The sequence below is a fragment of the Nannospalax galili genome, unplaced genomic scaffold (genome assembly GCF_000622305.1).
Source record: "Nannospalax galili isolate Female #2095 unplaced genomic scaffold, S.galili_v1.0 scaffold252, whole genome shotgun sequence".
Lineage (NCBI taxonomy): Eukaryota > Metazoa > Chordata > Mammalia > Rodentia > Spalacidae > Nannospalax > Nannospalax galili.
In genome coordinates, this window is record NW_008333886.1 from 5,793,221 (window position 1) to 5,811,719 (window position 18,499).

At 38.7% G+C, this 18,499-nt stretch overlaps 1 protein-coding gene across 1 annotated transcript in view; it reads left to right on the plus strand.

Annotated features, from left to right (window-relative positions):
- The window catches only part of Asxl3 (ASXL transcriptional regulator 3), a 166,939-nt gene that overhangs the window by 13,603 nt on the left and 134,837 nt on the right, over positions 1 to 18,499 (plus strand). The window contains 1 exon segment of the mRNA XM_008828849.1: positions 14,265 to 14,267. The gene's annotated coding sequence lies outside the window, so the exon portion shown is untranslated.

Genomic DNA, 18,499 nt, shown 5'->3' on the forward strand with positions numbered 1-18,499 from the left:
TGAGGTAGATTTCACTGGTAATGCCTATCACCTCTACTATTTAACATGAAGTAAATTTTTATGCTTCCTCTTCAAATATGTCTTTTCAAAAAAAATTGTTGATTTTTCTGTGTATATATCATACAGACCATCCCACACAATCTTATTCATCTATATACCCATTTCCCAAATGGCACCTTCCCATAGCCTCCCCCACTCCCACATACTGGAGCCCACATACTCTGTCATCCCTGTTACTGTCATCTGTGTTGTCGGCACCCCCAGCCATTCCCCACTATTTGCCCTTTTGGTGAATCTAGTCAGCCCATCTAGACGTCTTTGTTTTAGGAAGGTCAACTCTTCCTCATCTAGCAGCAATCAGTTGTCAATATTCCTTTAGATAAGATTGGAGTCTGCTGTTCATTTTCCCAGTTCTATGCTGGGTTACTGTCTGGGAGTCTCTTGTGCCACCTTGGCCAATAACTCCAAGGAAGGTATCACCTGTCTGGCATTGTTTCTGGTTATGTAGCCTTTAGCTATACATATGGACTCTTAAAAATTATACTGACCCCATTAACCTTTGGTGATACTTTCCTTTTGGGTGTTTAAGGCCCTGCAGTTGGCCCAGATAAACTGATTTAACTTTACTCTTCAGGTCGTTGGAGGATCTGCTCTTCATCTACTTTTTGCTTTTGTTTTTTAAAATTATTTTAAAATATTTTATTTTTATTTTATGTGCATAATTATATTTCCTGCATGTGTGTAAGTGCATCTGTGTTGTGAAATGTCCATGGAGGTCAGAAGAGGGCATCGGATTCCCTGAAACTGGAGTTAGGGGCTGGTGTTTGACTCCATGTGGGTGCTGGGAACCTAACCCGGGTCCTCTGCAGGACCAGTGCTCTTAACCTCTGAGCCATCACTCCAGCCCCTACTTTTGTTTTTTGAGGCAGGATTTCTTGTAGCCCAGGAAGGTTTCAAACTTGCTCTGTAGCTAAGGATAGCCTTGAACGTTTGTGTCTTCTTCTTGTACATCCCAAGTGTTTGGAACATTTCACCAGAAGCTTACTGCTCACATTTAAAAGTTCATCTTTAATTTGGAAATGTTAATTGTTGAGATTAGCATTTACCTATTATGTTAGATACCCTTCTACCAAAAGTGCCAGCTATGGCACGGTCTTCAGCCATTTATCCACGACTTCGCATGATAGGTGCGATGGTGCAATGTTCTTTTCTCGTGAGAAGGGACAAGGAATCTCAGAGGCATTTGAACAGTCTGAAACAGCTGATTGTCTACAGTTCAAAATCTTTGGCCTTTTCCCAATGTCCACCTTGTTTCCTAAGCAATCTCTGGCCTTTGTTTAAAAACTTTCCTTGTTTGGAGAATGTAGGGGATGGTTTGATGTGCAAAAGCTGGTGAGTTCTCTACCAAATTGAAGACCAGGAGTGATTTCTACAGAAAACCTTTACTGAGGTCAGAATTCTTCCAACTTGAAAATATGGTTTGGAAAATTGGTCTGCACACAGACCCCTGCTGAGTCAGATCGTTCAAGGAAGCCTCTTCTGTATTAGGATGCAAGCTAAGTTGCAAGTGAATTTTCATTTGGAGTTGTAGTGTTTTGTTTCTGATAATGCCTTTACAAACCACATAGCCTCAGGCTCTTGTTTTACAGTTCAGGAAACCTGGGTTTAGGAAAGGTGTGCTGTTGTCTCTCCACTAATAGAGCTGGTGAATAGTTGACTCATCTATCAACTTTGAAGAGACTGATCACTTTGGAAAATGAGGGCAATATATAAAAGCCCAGTAGTAAGTGAAGGCTAGCCTAGATAAACAAGAGAAGTGTTCTTTTACCTGTTTTGTCTGAAGTCTTGGGTGCCCACTGACCCAGTTTTCTGCTATTAGCTTACTTTATTGACCTCCAGTGGCACATTTCTGTACAGTTGTCAGCAAGAGTTAAGGTGGGAGAGTTAATTGCATTGTAATTTTATACTTTTAACTAAAATTTTGGATTCTGGTCTCATGGACATTTCATTCCATCAAGATCTAGTCCAAAGGAAGGCCAGAATAGGTGGCCTTATAGTCTCACTGTGGGCTGATAGAGAGTGCAGTGCACCTAACCAGGCCCAGTATCCAGTGGAGATGGAAAGACCATGTTACTGATACTCTCTCTCAGCTATTCTTTCCAGCACACTTGAGGATAGGAACAAGGGTCTGCAGGCTTGCCTGCAGAGAGCTTGCACACAGGGCCCCCACTGCATCAGTGATACTCTTCACAGATTTTCCCCATGAACCTATATCCTGTTGTGGTTTTTTTATGTATTATAATACAAATATTAAAATATTTTACCTTTGCTTATTATACTTCCTTCTTAGTTCTATATAAATAAAATGGAGACCAATTAAATATTTATATATAATGCTAAACTAGATGATAACTGTTTAATTATGACATGAAGAGCCCAACAGGTAGGAAACATCCACCTAATGTGAACCTGTTGTTTATCTGTTCTTTATTCTGATACTAATCATCATTTGAGTTTTCTTTTTTTTTTCCTGTTTTTGAAACAGGTTCTCCCTGTAGCACCAGCTGGCCTGAAACTCACTATATAGAGTAGGCTGGCCTCCATCTCACGGAGTGAGATGTCTCCTGAGTGCTGGGATTAAAGGCTTGTGCCACAACACCTGGCTTCATCTGCGTTTTCTTAATGAACGGACTTTTAGATGTCAGTGTAGTACAGGTTTTATATATGTGTATGTGTGTGTGTGTGTGTGTGTGTGTCCATATATGTATATGTGTACATGATTATCTGATTCAATGATAATTCAACATTTGAGGCTATCAAATCATTTTATAATTAATTATGTCATTTAATCCCTCAGTTATAAAATTAATCCCTTTCCTTTGTGTATGGTTGTTATACAAATTTAAATTTGAAAATAGATTTACAAGCACATTACAAAGACATGGTGTTGATTTTATGAAGCTTTTGCAGTTAATAAATATTTTCAGACAGTTTTTCTTAGATTTTGAAAATTGAGACCAAAGAGATGACTTTTGATTGTTCTTTACAACTTATCACTATAAGCCAGTGCATAAGCTTGCTGTGCTGTTCTGGCCTCCTAGAGTAAGTGGTATCACCACACTGAAGTTCGCTTCAGCTTTGTTTCTGCAGAGAGGGTCCAGGGACAGGGAGGAAGCGCTGCTCTTTCAGAATGCACACACAGCCAGGTCCTTATATCTTACTGCTTTGCTGTCTCTGTAATTCTGTTCATATCCTAGTAATCCAAAAGGAAATGCATCTGGAAAAAAAAAAGAAAGAACGAGTGCACAAAACCCTTAAAGACGTGTTCTGGAGCCAAGTGTGTCAGTTGTTACGATGCCCCATTGACCAGATGCACATTTGTACTGAGCTGACAGCAGTTGGGGAATACAGTAGTTATGTGGGAGACTTGTTCCCACATAATATTTGATGGTGGGTAGGATCTTAGAGGAGAGGGAGGACCCTTATTGTGGAAATAGTACCAGTCTCTCTCACACCTTTTTTTTGTCTGATTTCATGCTTGGGCCTGATTTGTTAAGTATGTATCAACATTTTAAAAAGTCACCATATCATAGGCTGATGATATTTTCTGATGACTGAATGGAAATCTGAATTCTAACTGTTTCTGCTTCAAACATAATGTGTTATCCTGGATAAGTCACTTAGTCTTTTTCTTTTCCTGTCTTTCCAGTAGAATAAGGGAAATCATAACTTTATTTACATTGTAAGACTGTTATACAGATAAAATAATTTGGAAAACTTTGGAAAAATTAGCTGCCAAGTTAAAGATATTTAGCATAGAAAATTTCACTGTTGGCTGCTTTGTTCAGAACTTGGAAACAGTTAATCATGATGGAATGAAGTCCAAGTTATGCTCTGAAATATTTTACAGTAGCATTTTGGAACAAAGCTTCCAAATATTTCATATCTCAAGAAGAAATATATAATAGCATCTACTTATTCTTAAATAAAATTTTATCAGAAATTAAAATGTGGATTCCAGTTAGTCTGTATTCTTAGCTAGGATTCTGTGACAAGATTTAAAACTGTTGTTTATTGATGGAACAGACTCCAGTATTTTGGATTCTAGGCTAAGGGATGTTCCTGCTGCATAATACAGTGGAAAGTAAATATTCTTCATTTAGTGAGATGCTTTGGTGGGATCTTACCTGCCACTTAGAGCATATTTCCCCACCCAGCCCCGGCTCTTCAGCCCCCTGAGTATGTGACCTTGATGTCGAATCTCCCTACACCTTTCACATCCTCTAACTTCATGTGTGTTCATTTGTAGTATTCTAACAGTATTATTGCTGTTTATATAATTGGCATGTTTTGGGGGAAACACATGTGTTTTAAAAGTCCAGTATATTTTCACTGTCATCCAAATTTCATTTGAAATTTGATCCCGAAGCTTTGAATGTATAAGATGAACTTTTGGAGGATAGATTTCAAGAGTGAACAACAACAATGAGATGCCATCTTCAGAGAGCTACAGTTCTGATGTAGGAAAGCATTCCACAGAAAAATCGATGCCTTTATTTGTGTCCTGTCATTGAGGGCCTCACATTTTAATGTTTACTGAATATTTACAATATACTGAGAGTTTCCCTGGATACTGAGATAGATTTACCAGCTATTAAACTGAACAGAGCATAGAATATATTTTAGTTATGAGTAGTGATTTTCAAGGTTCTTGCAAGTCATGCAGATCCTGATGCCTTAGTGTCGCTGGCCACTTCTGCCACCATTACCATAATTTCTGTTTATCATTTAAGACACAGGTGTCACCTCCCCCAGGAACCTTCTCCACGGTACCTAGGCAGACATGTATTTCCTTGTTTTCTACCCTCTGGAAAGCTTTTATGATGTCATTGTTAGAGCTGTTTGTTTGCATGTTTTACTCCCAACTAAATTATGAATTCCTGGAAAGCTAGCAGCACACACAGTTAGTTCCCAGATCACAGTAAACATTACAGCAAAGATTTATTTGCTCAAACATCCATTACTTACAGATTCTTTAGCTAGTATGTGCTTAAGGGATGGTTTGAAAATACACCATTTACTGTGTTATGTTCAGAGCCTCAGGTTGTACGATGAGGGGGGTCAGTCAGTATGTCAGACATTAGGCCTTATAGTGACTACATAATGCTAAGTACCATACTTAGTAAGTTTGAACTAAGCAACCAAGTGGACTAGCATTTCATTTTTTATATCCCCATGGATTTAAAAATAATATTTTCTGAGGTTTTTTTTCCCATGTAGGAGAGTTAGTCATTTTTTGTATGATTCTTAGTGAGCGACATGTCACTTTCTATGAGATGTGATGAAGTTCGTGGACTCTGTGTGGACAAACATAATGAATATTGTATTTGGTAGAAATCGCAAGTCTAGATCTGTCTTAAAGATTTCTGGGTATTTGACATCTACAGAATAATTGAGTTGGGAGTGAAAGTATATACCAGGTAGGCAGCGGAGGTGGTGTAAGGGATGGTCATTTCAAAGCTCTTTCATCTTAATGTAAACTGAATGCTACTGACAAAGATGAGGTGGATTTGGTCAGGAGAAAAAGTGAAATGGACATGGAGAGGCAGGATTCCATTAGCTTTAAATGGAATCGTGTATAACCAACACTTTTACACATAGCTATTTGCTTGATGCAAAAAAAAAAATTAGGGTAAGTACATAGAAAATACTGCTGCAGTGATTTGACTCTTATTTGTAATAAATATTTTTATTTTCTTTGAGAATTTCATACACTGTATGCTGATCATATTCATCCCTAACAGCTCCCTGTAACTTCTCCCAGATCCAACCCTTCTCCTGAGCCCCCATTATATCCTTTTTTAAAAACAATTTAATATCCCATTAGCTTCACTTTGTGCTGTCCACTCAAACCTCATCAAAGAAATGTCTTTGTATAGTTGATGGTTGATAACACAGAAATTCACAACTGGTCAAAATGCAGAGAATAAGTGGTTATGGCGTGATCAGCCACAAATGGGACATCTATATCACACCCCCTCTGCAAGACTCAGGAATCATCTTAGAAAAGGGTATGGAAAGATCGTATTTTCAAACACATCATGGATTATAGAAACTTGGTAAATATTTGTGCTGGGATTAAAAATTATAGGTAGTTATCAGTACTGTATTATTTTCAACTAAAAAGAAATACAAAAAAAAAAACCCCAGGAATTTATCTTTGGTCTTACAGTAAAGGACCCAAGAAAATATAATAGCAAATTCTCTGCCTAAACTTTGAGACTTATCACGTTGTTTTAAAAAGCCAATTCACTAAGGAGAAGGAAAGTGGGTTTCTTAGTTGGTTTTATTTCTTTTTACTTGTTAAGGTATCATGGCTCTTGGGGGCCCATGGATCATTTTATGCTTTTGAAGTTGTTGTTCATCTCCACATGTCAGCTCTGTGCCCACGATAAGCAAAGCAGTCAGTCTAGACCTCGTCCATCAGTGGACCGTCTAATAATGCAATTGAAGTGATGCTTGCTAGGATTAGGAAAGAAGTGTCCACACAGCGGGATTCAGATGAAGTCAAGGCACGCTGACGAAAGTCAAGTGGAGCCTCAAGACTTAGTCTGACACTGCTCTGCCAGCTCCTGATCTCTAGGGCTCTTTAAAAAAGTTCGATGCTGTCCATGAATTTAGGAGATTGGGCTTGGAAACCAACATTGTGTTTTCTCTTCCCTTCAGGACAAAGTATGTTCCAGGCAGCACCAGGCCTTCCTGTGCTCTAAGTTTCCCTTCTGTTATGGAAAGGACCTTTGTTTGAATGCTCATCTCTTCACCTTGAAAGGTGATATATAGAGAATGGATTTAGTGGCTGTAAATAACTGTGAAAAGTAGAAGAGTGGTTTGTGGGAGTTTTACTATATATACACATATATAATATTTTCCAGTCTGGTTTCAGACCCCGGCATGGCTTGGAGACAGCGTTGGTGTGTATGAAGGCTCTTCCTCGAATGAAGGATTTGGGACAACTTTCCATGATGATTGTATTAGAGCCTCAGCAGCTTTCGTGTTGGTCATGAGGTGATGCTGATCCGAATGCTTGAACTAGCAGGAGTGGCTGGGATTGCATTGGAGAGGTTCCGTTCATTCCTTCCGGGTAGGTACCAGCTAGTGGCGTGGGTGAAATGGACACTGAGTTTCCTTGAATGGACTCCTGTAGCAGTCACTCATTCCCCTGTTCATGTTGAGTGGACAAGCAAGGGAGGATGCCCGCAGGCCAGGAAGTGAAATCTGAATGACTGGGTCAAAGGTGATGAGAGTGATTCCTTGACCGAGGTCGCTCCCATCTGTCATTTCTGTTTCTCCGGTGTGACAGTGCAGACTAGCGTGGAAACTGAGAAAGCGGGGCTTGTTGGGGAGTGGAAACCTGTAGGCGTGGTCTGATTGCTCTGCTTCAGTTACAGTCTGTGCTAACTGTGGCCGTATGTTACACACATATTTATCTAATCACAAAAATCCTATTACAACATCAGATAGAAATATTTATTTTCCTTTCTGGAATATAGTCACAGGCTTCTTCCCTGTGAACGTTGACTGCATCTCCATGACCTTCTTTTTGGAAGTTGTAGTCTGCCTGTTCACTTATTTCCTTAGGACTCTTGAAGGGAAAGTGGCCTATGTTAATGACATTCCCTGAGAGCTGACTTTCCTCCTTGACTGCATTGTTTTATTGTCACTGAAAGCACCTCATTATCCTGACTGCTTTACTGAGAATCAAACTGGGTTGTTCTCTGAAGGAATTTTCCCAGGTAAAAACTGCCTCTTTTTCCTTTACTGCTCAGGCATTTTAAGTTTTGACAAAGAATATGCTCGAGTTTCCTTCCATTTGGAATAGGTTCCTTAGAAATTTGGTGCCTCTTGTTGGCTGTTATTTATCGATATCATATGATTTCAGTTATTTTCCTTTAGCGATTGAAAAGCTTGTTGAGTGTTGAAGTTAGAGGAAGTTTATCAGGCCTAAGAATAGAATGCAGGTAAAGAACTGAAAGGAAACACAGATGTGTCTGTAAATATCATTAGAACTGTTGGTTGAATGTCATCTTGGCAGTAGGGCAGGAAACTAACATTTGTGCACTGAGTAGTTGGTGTCAGGCACAGAGCCAAGCGTTTTCTACTTTTTAGTTCATTTAAACCTCACAGAAACATTGAGAAGAGGGTGCTGTTTCCTCATTTTACAGATGAGGAAATTGAAGCTGAGAGAAATTGGGGGTGTTGCCTAACTTCTCACAAATACAAGTGGAAGATCTGGTATTTGAGCTCTGGCTGACAGATTCCAAAGCTCAGTTTTTCCATCACAATATGCTACAAGCAAATGTTAGACTTGAAGTAGGGGTCCCGGGGGGCGGGGGAGAAAAACATGCCTATTAGGAGGTGAGAGCAAACCAAGGAGGAAATGGTGGAAACAGGAATGTACTAGCTTCATGTTTATTTTGAGAACTTCCAGAGTTGACAAGCCAAGTGCCAGAAGGAAGGATTTTAGGGTCAGCAAATGTTTACTTTTTAAGAGATGAACAGGGTTAGAATTTGGATTTTGTCTTTACTCTGACCTTTGTTCGGTTTGTACTGAAAAGAGGTAATGATACCAATGTTATAGCCCCCAAAACTGATTTAAGGGTCAATGCATGAAGTCACTCAGGTAGTGATTATTCAAGGACAGTCACTGCTTTAAGGCAAACACCAGGGGTTTACAGTTTATAAGAGCTTTTTTTAAAAACAATATATCTGCACAGTTTTCCTGTGTGGACCTTTGTGCGGCAGGCATGGCAAATTTTGGTGCTCTGATTACAGAGTAATAGGTTTGGGTCCATTTTACTAGTTTCCCTTTTTATGTCGATGGCTTATCATCACAGTGGATCTATTTCTGGCAAAGCCAGAATTCATACTGTCTCTGTGTTTGAAAACCGTCATTTGGCAATAAGAAGGTATTACATAGTATATTATAGCTAGTGTGGTTACCTCCACAGTATGCTGATACTGCTAATGTTACTGGTTGCTTAGGACACAGTCCCTTCATCCCCAAAGATGCAAAGCCCTTTAAGTGGAGTTGCTCAGTGTCGGTGCTGTCCCTTAGCAACTCATGAAGTAATGTTTATAGCTGGACATAGCACCTTAAGATTTCCTGACTGATACTGGGTGAAATATAGATTTCATAGAATTGGGAGGCAGGCACAGCAAGGAACTATTTCCTGAAAGCCTAAGTGGCAGTATGAGGCCTCGGGGAATATTATCTCAAGGTACACAAGTAGCCTGTAGCTGTGCTTACCCAAATGTCCAACAAATGGCCAGAAGCTGTGATATTCTAAACTGCGTCTTTAGGAAGGTTATAAAACAAAGGAAGACAAGAACATGACTCCTATCGTGGCATAAGCTCGGTTGGTTTTCTAGATCTTCCTCCAGTGCTCATTCAGTTGCATTTGGTCAGCTGTGTGGGAGGAGTTTTGAAGTGGCTGATCTTGAATTCTTCCCCTGCCAGACATTTCTGCCTTTCTACCTTGATTCTCTTTACATCTTGTTCTGCCCCTTTTCCTTGCTGGAGTTATTCTCTGGGGGATTATTTATGGACCTGGTTGGAATGTTGACACTGTTGTCAAATAGCAATTCAGGGAATTTTGTTATATCCAGGCATATGTTTGTCCTTGTGGGGCATGCTTTTCCTCAGGAAGAATCTTAATATAAAACAGAATTAATACATGCATAACCTCTTAACTGTATTGCTCTGGGAGTTTATTAGTATGTTTACATGTCTAATTTGATAGTTTTCCATAGTGACAGAATAAAGTATTATTATTTATTCTCTTTAAATATTTGTATTGCTCTCAGTCCCCTGCTCTGTAGTTAAGACGGTTACTATTGACTTGTACCAAACCTAAGCACTTAGAAAATCTCTGATTCTAATTTCTATCTCTTATGAATCACATTTCCACAGTGATGAAATTAAAACAAGAACCAGGTAAATTGCATCTCTGTTAGACCAGCTGCTGATACCCAATACATATTTTTATGTGTCGCATACTAAGTTTGGGGAAGGAAGGGACACTTGAGTCTACGGGTCTTTGTATTCACATTCCTTTCCAAAATGTACTGTTTCCATAAGAGGGCTTACTCAGAAATTAGGTAAAATCAAATGTAAAATAAAATGTTTTTACTTTAAAATTCTGCAGAATTTGCAGATGTATTTCATATCATCATAAAAATTATGGTGTTTGAAATTCACCATTTTATTAAGGTGTACTTATTAAATATATTTAATGTCTAATCAAAGACATTGCTAAAACTATCTTGAGAATATGACTGGTCAAAGAAAGAGGAAAGCTAAATTAAATTAATATTTGTCTTATGGTATGAAAGCCAATCTTAACAGCAGTGGCTAGTATAGTTATTTTTAGATATTTCCTTTATCAAACATTTAAAGGTAAAATTTTCTCACAGCCAGCAAAATTCCGAGCTGAGTTCTCTTGACATTCTGCTGATCAAGAAATTTCAGATTAGAACTGCCATTAAAGGGATGAGAGGAAGGATCAGACATAAGTAGCAGATGGTGCTCCATGATACACCTAGATTGAGTATGCAGTGTGCCGGTGTGTTTTATATTGAGGAAGACACCAGAAGTTCATCGGAGAAAAATTATCAGATTGAGATTCATCCTCGATTGAGAAATAACCTTTCACAGCTATAAACTACAAAGGGGAAATCCAGCATCATGGGCTTCCCATATATGCAAATATGAGCCACAAAGTTAAATGACATGCAGCTCATGGAAGAGGCTTTTGGCATTGTTCACAGAAGGTCATTGCCACCAATGTGTGTGGTGGCACATGCCTTTGATCACAGCACCCAAGAGGCAGAGGTAAGCATATCTCCGTGATTTGGAGACCCAGGCCAGCCAGGGCCGCATAATGAAACCCTGTCTCAAAACCAGACAACTAGCCAAACAAAAAACCAAATAATAAACTCAAGTGAATAATTTTTCTCTTACTGTGATTCTGTATGGAATGTCACCACCCCAAATGTCCATTGTGGGTTGATGATTCCCAGGGTTGATCTCCAGTCCCAACAATGACTCTAATGTGTGTTTGAATTTTACACACCTACCTTTACTATTATCAGAGGTAAATTCACCATGTTGCTTCCAAACGTACCACTTTTGTACTGCCTATACTAATTATACAACAGTTTGCCTCTTGTCCTTGAAGCAACCACAATCTCACTTTTTCTGTATTACACCCCTTAACTAATTATACTTCCATTTACCTGCAGTCTCAGAAACAATTCTAAATCCTACCCACCCTTATCTCACATACTTAATTATACCTTTTTCCACTCTGTTTTTTGCTGGAGATGGAGCCCAGGGCCTTGCCCTTGCTAGGCACACACTCTTCGTGGCGCTAAAGGCCCTCTCCACCCTCGTGAGTGTCTTCCATGGCTAAAGGCCCTCTCCACCCTCGTGAGTGTCTTCCATGGCTAAAGGCCCCCTCCATTCACGTGAGTGTCTTGCCGCTTTCTCTGCATCCTTGTGCTTGCTGGCGAACTTCCTGCCGTATATTTTGCATGTCCACAGTGTGTATCCCTCATTGCTTTATCTTCTAGGTTGGTCTCAGTTTAAATCTGTCCTCAAGCTGATAGATGTTAAAATCCTCTCAGGTACAACATTACCTCCTACAGGAAGTTTAGGCTTGCTTGCTATGACATTTAAAAGATTGTAGCAAATATCATTTATCATGGCACGGTACACAAAATTTCTCAGGGATCTGAATTCTAGTCTGCCTGAGAGTCATTATTCTAGAAATACCAACTAACCATGGGGCTTCGTGGGACACTCTGTCCCATCCATTTATTTATCCTTCATGCTTTTTCCTTGACTTGGAGTGATCCCTTGGCATCCACCCTTGATTTGATTAATGAAAGTTTAAAATTAATACCATCTGTCATTGAGTAGGTACTTTATTAGAAGGAAGCTTTTGATACTTTTAATGGATCCTTCAGACTAAAAACCCAGCTTTTGAAATTTATTCCACAAAGATTGTTATGCTTGTAATGAGTCTCCTTATTACTTCACTATGTAAGTGAGTAGCATGTTATACAAACTAAGTCTTCTGTAATAAACATGTAAATTGTTATACAATATGTCTACTTCATATGATTTTTCAAAACATCTAAGATTCTGAGGATTGTTGAAAGCCAAAAAGTAAAATGTTCTGTGGGAAAATCTCTGTCACTGTATGTATAGAAGCATACTTATCATTATTCAACAACTGAAAAACAATTATCTGATCCATAGAATTGAGTGTGTGTGTGTGTGTGTGTGTGTGTGTGTGTGTGTGTGTACACACATATGGATATAAATTTTACAGATGGGGAATAAAATATATTAGCTCTTTAGTAGTTACTATTCTTGAAGGAATGCATGGGATTTGGAGGAGTTGAGAGGGACTTTGCCTATAATAATGCACCTCTGTCCATTCTATGGAAGTAGGTGCTGGCTTCCTACAAAATAATTGGCCATTAACAAAATTGAACCAGTGGGGAACGTATGCTTGACCTGGAAGCTAAATTATGGGTCAAACAATAATAACAGTCTTCTTTCTTCTATTTTGAAAAAAAGTTGAAAAGAGTTAGAACCTTGATACACTAGAAGAAACCATTTGGAATTAACATGTAGACTTGCCACGTTTACTTTGGATTTATTCTAAATAAATTCTTACAGAAAAAGCTGAGGTTTCTTTGAGCTTCTTCTTTCTCCTCAGAGGCAATCAGAATCAGCAATTTGCTGTATAGTACTATACTTTATGGTCTGTATTTTTACTGTGGTTACCTAGATTTAACTTTATCTACATTCATGGTTATAGGCTATTGAACATTCGGATTATTTGTAGTTTTTTCCTCTAACAAGTGTCTCTTGGTACAATATGAGATTTTCTAGAGCTTATACCAGAGAGTAGAATTGCTGATCTGTAGAGCATGCAGATTCTTTTCACTAGATATTGCCAAATGGATTTCCAAATTGGGTTAGATCAGCTGATATTCTCAGTAGAAAATTTCCTAACTCCCATGTCTGTATATCTTAAGCCAATTCTTGGAATTGTTAAGCTTCCAATTTTGTTCCAAGTTGTAAATTGTGAAATGTTAGCTTATCAACAATCTCTCAATGCCTTCTGAGTAGTGAAACTTGGCAGGGCACTACGTGGGGGGCACAGAGAATCATTACTAGAGTTAAGAATACCAGCAGCAACATGGTGCTAGACTGGCCGGAGCTAAATGGTACCCTGGCAGCATAAGATGAAATCCCTGCAGAGTGCAATGAGGGTCGTTACGAACAGGAGAAGCCATTAGTAACGATTGGGAGCAAAGAGCACTGAAGATGAGAGAACTGTGTGGACAGGAGCACGGTTGGAATGAACTTTGGAAAGCTAGGAGTGAAATTGTTACTAATTGACTTAAAACCTTAACTAGAAATGTGTTAGAAGACTGTTGGGCCAGTGAGATGGCTTAGTGGGTAAAGGTGCTTGCCCCCAGTCATGATGACCTGAGTTTAATCCCTAAAACCCACAAAGTGGAAGGAGAGAGCTCACTCCCACAAGTAGTCCTTTACTTCCACGTTTTATGACCGTCTCCTACACATGTAGAATAAGTAAATAAACATAATAAAAATAATTTAAAAACACATCCGTGTTAAACTCATCATGCGACACATGAATAAATTGAAACTTGGAGATGTTATGTGATTGTTCTAGGACTCTCTATTAGTCAGGCGTCAAAGTCAGTAGGGAAATTCTAGCCTTATTTAACTTCTGCCTCCCATGGGTCGATATTCAACATGACTGCAACTTGATGCAGGAGTTCCAGGGACATCATTTCCTTTCTCTTCTCCTTCTGAGTTTGGTTTTAGTTTGCTCTGGCTATCTTTATTCTTTGGAGGTTCTTTCTTTATGGAGACAGGGTTATGTCCCAGTCGACTGTTTCTTTGTCTTTACAGATATTTTCACTGAAATTAACTTAAGCTCTATCTCTATATTTCTACATCACTGTTCAAAAAAATACTCAAACTCCTGATCATTATGACCAGGAAATTCATATCATTTAGGCATCATTCCAGATAGAAAAATCAAGACGCTTTCATGGATTGCTACACTAGAATCACATGAATAAAGGAGGGATTCTGAAAGAAAGGGTTGCCATGTATACAAGCATAACATGTCCACCGCAGATTGCTTGGTATGTAGAAAGTTGTCTGATCAGATTGTGGCCCTGAATTTAAACAGAGTAACAGAATATTGGTGATACCCATTGCAGGGGTTTTGTGTCGTCTCTCTGATTGTGGCAGCTTTAGAGCAATAAGCACCTCAGAGTTCACTGGGGTGGCTTGCCAGGGAACATGAAGATGAACATGCGTGTTTTTCCCTGTGGAGTTTTCAAAGTGGCTGGAAGGGGTAGGGGAAGGAAAGAGAGAGATAGAGGTGCAACAGCTGTTACAGACAAAACATGAGAGAGATGCCAAGCATTGAGACTGTTTTAGAGGAAGAGGGATCTCCTTGGATCACAGAAGTTGCCATGTGGAAGGTAGTTAAATTCTCCTTTAAATTTTGTATTTTGAATAGAAAAATAAAGCATTGTCGATGAGAGTGATGAATTCTAGCCACAGAGCTTCCTGTGGGCCAGCAGCTAGAGCAGAGGCATGAAGGCTGACTGAACTGGTGTGACTGTAGGGTGATGTCTGAGAGTTGGAGCAAGTGAAGCTGAGATCGGTGCCAGGTGCATTGCAAGCGAATGAACTGTCAATGGGAAAACTGAGTTTCCTTTGGTGGGCAGTGAAAATCATCAATTAAACAAAAAAGTACCAGAATGATGTAGCCTAAGGAACAGTCTATGTGTGTGTGTGTGTGTGTGTGTGTGTGCGCGCGCGCGCGCGCGCGTGTGCGTGTGTGTGTGTTTAAGCAACAAAATTACATGTCCAAAAATATAGATCCAATTGGAGCAGGAGGATACTGAAAACAGAAAGAACAGTTTGAGACAATAGAATGGTCCTCTTGTGGGTGAGGCGATGTTTGAATTAGAATATACAAAAGCAAAAAATGTGAATTTAAGATGAGGATTTGGTGAGAGTTTGTGGACACAAAGTAGAAAGAATCTGAGGTGTTTCAGTCATGGATGATGAAGGAGGCGCCTTCGGGAATCAAGAAAAATAGTTCTGTGTTCACTGTGTCATCTGTTAGCCATGCAGGTTTGAAAATAGATGCCACTTTAATTGCACATAGATACTGTTTATACATTTTTCAATGCTACTTCAAGTTCTTGAGTATTTCTTTCAATTTTTGTCTGCATGGGCAGAAACCATCACATTGCATTATGTTTTGCTATGACAAAATGGATGTTTTAGGGACTGGAGAGATGGCTCAGTGGTTGAGAGCACTGGCTTGGTTCTAGCACCCATCTGAAGGCTAACAATCCTCTGTTACTCCATTGCCAGGGGCCCTCTGCTGGCCTCTGTTGTCACCAGGCACACACAGGGTATACATACATACTGGGAGGCAAACTCTCATACACATAAAATAAAAAAGAACATTTTAAACTAGATGTTTTATATACTTTTAAGCTAATCTTGTCAGATTTGGGGAATAAAATTGAACATCCCTGGGAGTGGTTACTGGTAGGTACTTTTTGCTAGTGATCCCAGTCACATAAATGCAGACAGGATTGTCTTGTGTAAAATTTTGGCATACCAGGACACATTGCTTAAGGTATACTTGGTGTTTTCTTTTATTGTACAGACAGGAATCAAAGTTAAGATAGACTTTTCAGAGATTTCTGTATGTACTTCTGATAAATTTGGTGAATTTAGGGAAGGGAAACATATAAGAGGTGTATATTCTGTAAAGTCATTTGATGATTATTTTTGGAGCATTCATTGTCTAACATCTCATAGATGGATCTGGGGACCAGTATTAACTTGCTAACTAGACAGGAGAAGGTGATTAGCAGTTGGTGGAATACAGTCTAGGTCTCCATTTTAATATGACAGTATTTTATCCTGCCAGACGCAGTGTCTGTTCCTTAATACAAAAAATACACGATTTTATTTTGGAAGACTCATTTTGATAAACTTGGAAATATTTCCTTTGTCCTCTCATGGATGGAGAGGCGCTTCATAGTGTCCATGGTGACTGCTGCTGTTCTTGGAGTTGATGAGGGCCATTTCCCAGGAATAAGCTAAGTAAGGACAGTATTTCATTTCCAAATGATTTTCGTCTGGCTTTAACATGGCTCAAGGCTACCTTTCCTGTAAATCCCCTGTCCTTTCATATGTATTCAGGAAATTCAGTTCAGCTCAGCATACGTTTCTATTATGTGCAAAGCACTGTCTGTGAGCAAATTTATTTCAAGATTAGTCTGACATATATAGTGTTTGGATAAATGTTTGTTCAAAGAATAGATTTTTTTTCTTTAATGATCTAGTTCTGCAGAGTCATCCCAGTGATGGGTCTGAATTCTCTGCTGGGTGCTCTTAAAATTCTTTCATCTTTAATGTTTATGAATTACATTAGGCTTTGGAGTCAAGTCAGAATTCGAATTTCTTGTCTCTCAGTTGTTTTTAGACTTAATTTTTTTTTTTTAGTCTCTGAGCCTAAGTCACATCTGTAAAACTGAGAATCGTGCTTATGTTTTATGATCACTATAAGGAAAAGGGAAACAGTTGCAAAAGCCTGCAACACTGCGGAGACGCTTAGTGAACAGGAAGCAGAGTAATAGATACCTGTTGCTATTCTCCTCGCTCATTTTCAGTATCACCCATATGTGAAAGATTGTAGACTAGTGTGTTCTCCATGTCTGTGTGTTCACTCATTTTTGGTAATGAGATGAAGATAAAATTAAAAATTAAACAGAAATCATACCTGGGCAGTTATTCAAATGAGCTCAGAAATGCTAGTTTCATTCCATTTGCTGTTATTTGACTGTCTAGATGTTGGTTACTTTGAGAAGCAATGATGGAATTTGCGATCATTTTTTCAGACAGTCTTTGAACCGTACACTGTGCTAAACACTGTCCTCAGTACTTTCCATGCTCAGCTCAGTCTTCAGAACAGTCCTTCATGATGCAGAAACTTTTAATGTTCACATTTTGTAGTTGAAGAGTATTATTAAAATGTGACATATTTAGTAAATTCTCCGGTCTCAGTTGTACTCAGATACATTAGCTCTGGGCTGAGACGTACTAGTATTTTACCACCTTCTGTAATAGGCCTGTCACGTGGCATGGTATGCGTATCTGTGGGGAAACAATTACCAATGTCCAGCTACACATGTGGCACATGATCCATTCGATGTCTGTAACTAACAGTGACCACCTTGCCTCTGTCTAGCAGAGTCTGAAAATTTATATAATGTAGATTATATGCTTCATTTGTATTTATATAGAAGTATTTCTAATGTCACTATAGATACTGCTTAAAATAATAACATCTTGTCCTTCCATTGAAGTTTTGAAATTTTTGCCTTCCAAGATAAAATATCTGTTTAGTAAGTAGGTCTCTATGAATTACTATGGTGGATCTATTAATAACTTAGTAATCTTTCGAAAGTGGATGAAAGTTCTGGACTCAAATATCTAAGAATGTCAGATATTCTATAATGAAGGCAATCAAAGCTAATTGTTAAGATAGGATGTCTGAAATCTTTTCTCTAAATTCAAGGATTAATGTACAACATAATTCATGTATGCTATTTGCTCTTTATCCCTTGCCTCAATAGCTGCACTTGATAAAAGGTATACCAAAGTTATATTAGGAACATATTGAATATTGAAAACCATAGGAAGGGCTTGGGACTTAACTTAGTGGTGCAGTACCTGCCTAAAATATGTGGACAAAGCCCTGGGTTTGATGCTTAGCACTGAAAATATAATGTAGATGTACTCGCACATAAATTTTAAAAGTATATTCCTTTGACATATGACCCATCCCCTATCTGAGTCAGTCTGAGTTTCAACTTACTTTTATATTTGTCTAAATTCTTGTTATTCCCCATGTCTCAGTGTTCATTCAAAATTCTAGTAATTTTATTCCAGGGATCCTGAGTTTCACTACTCTGTTCTCAAAATCATGTCAGATTTATCATAGCTCCTGTTTTATGTACATTTTGTGCTGTGATCACTCATATAATATGCCATTTCAAACACATTTTTCATGTATACACATATTATTCCTGCAAAATATATATACACAAGCCTCTGGTTTTTAAAGAATTTCTTTCGGTTATCACTAAAGGTGATATAACAGCAAGAAGTTAGTGTGCTCTTGGTTTTCTAGGGTAGTTTTGATCTTCTAAGTTACTGATTTATCAGTGGACATGAACTGCGTTATTATGAGTACATAGAAACATCCTCATTCACCTGTAACATGGTTAGCTTTCCTCCACTGGCAGGCCCATGCCTGTTAAACAGATAAATAGCCAAATAAACCAA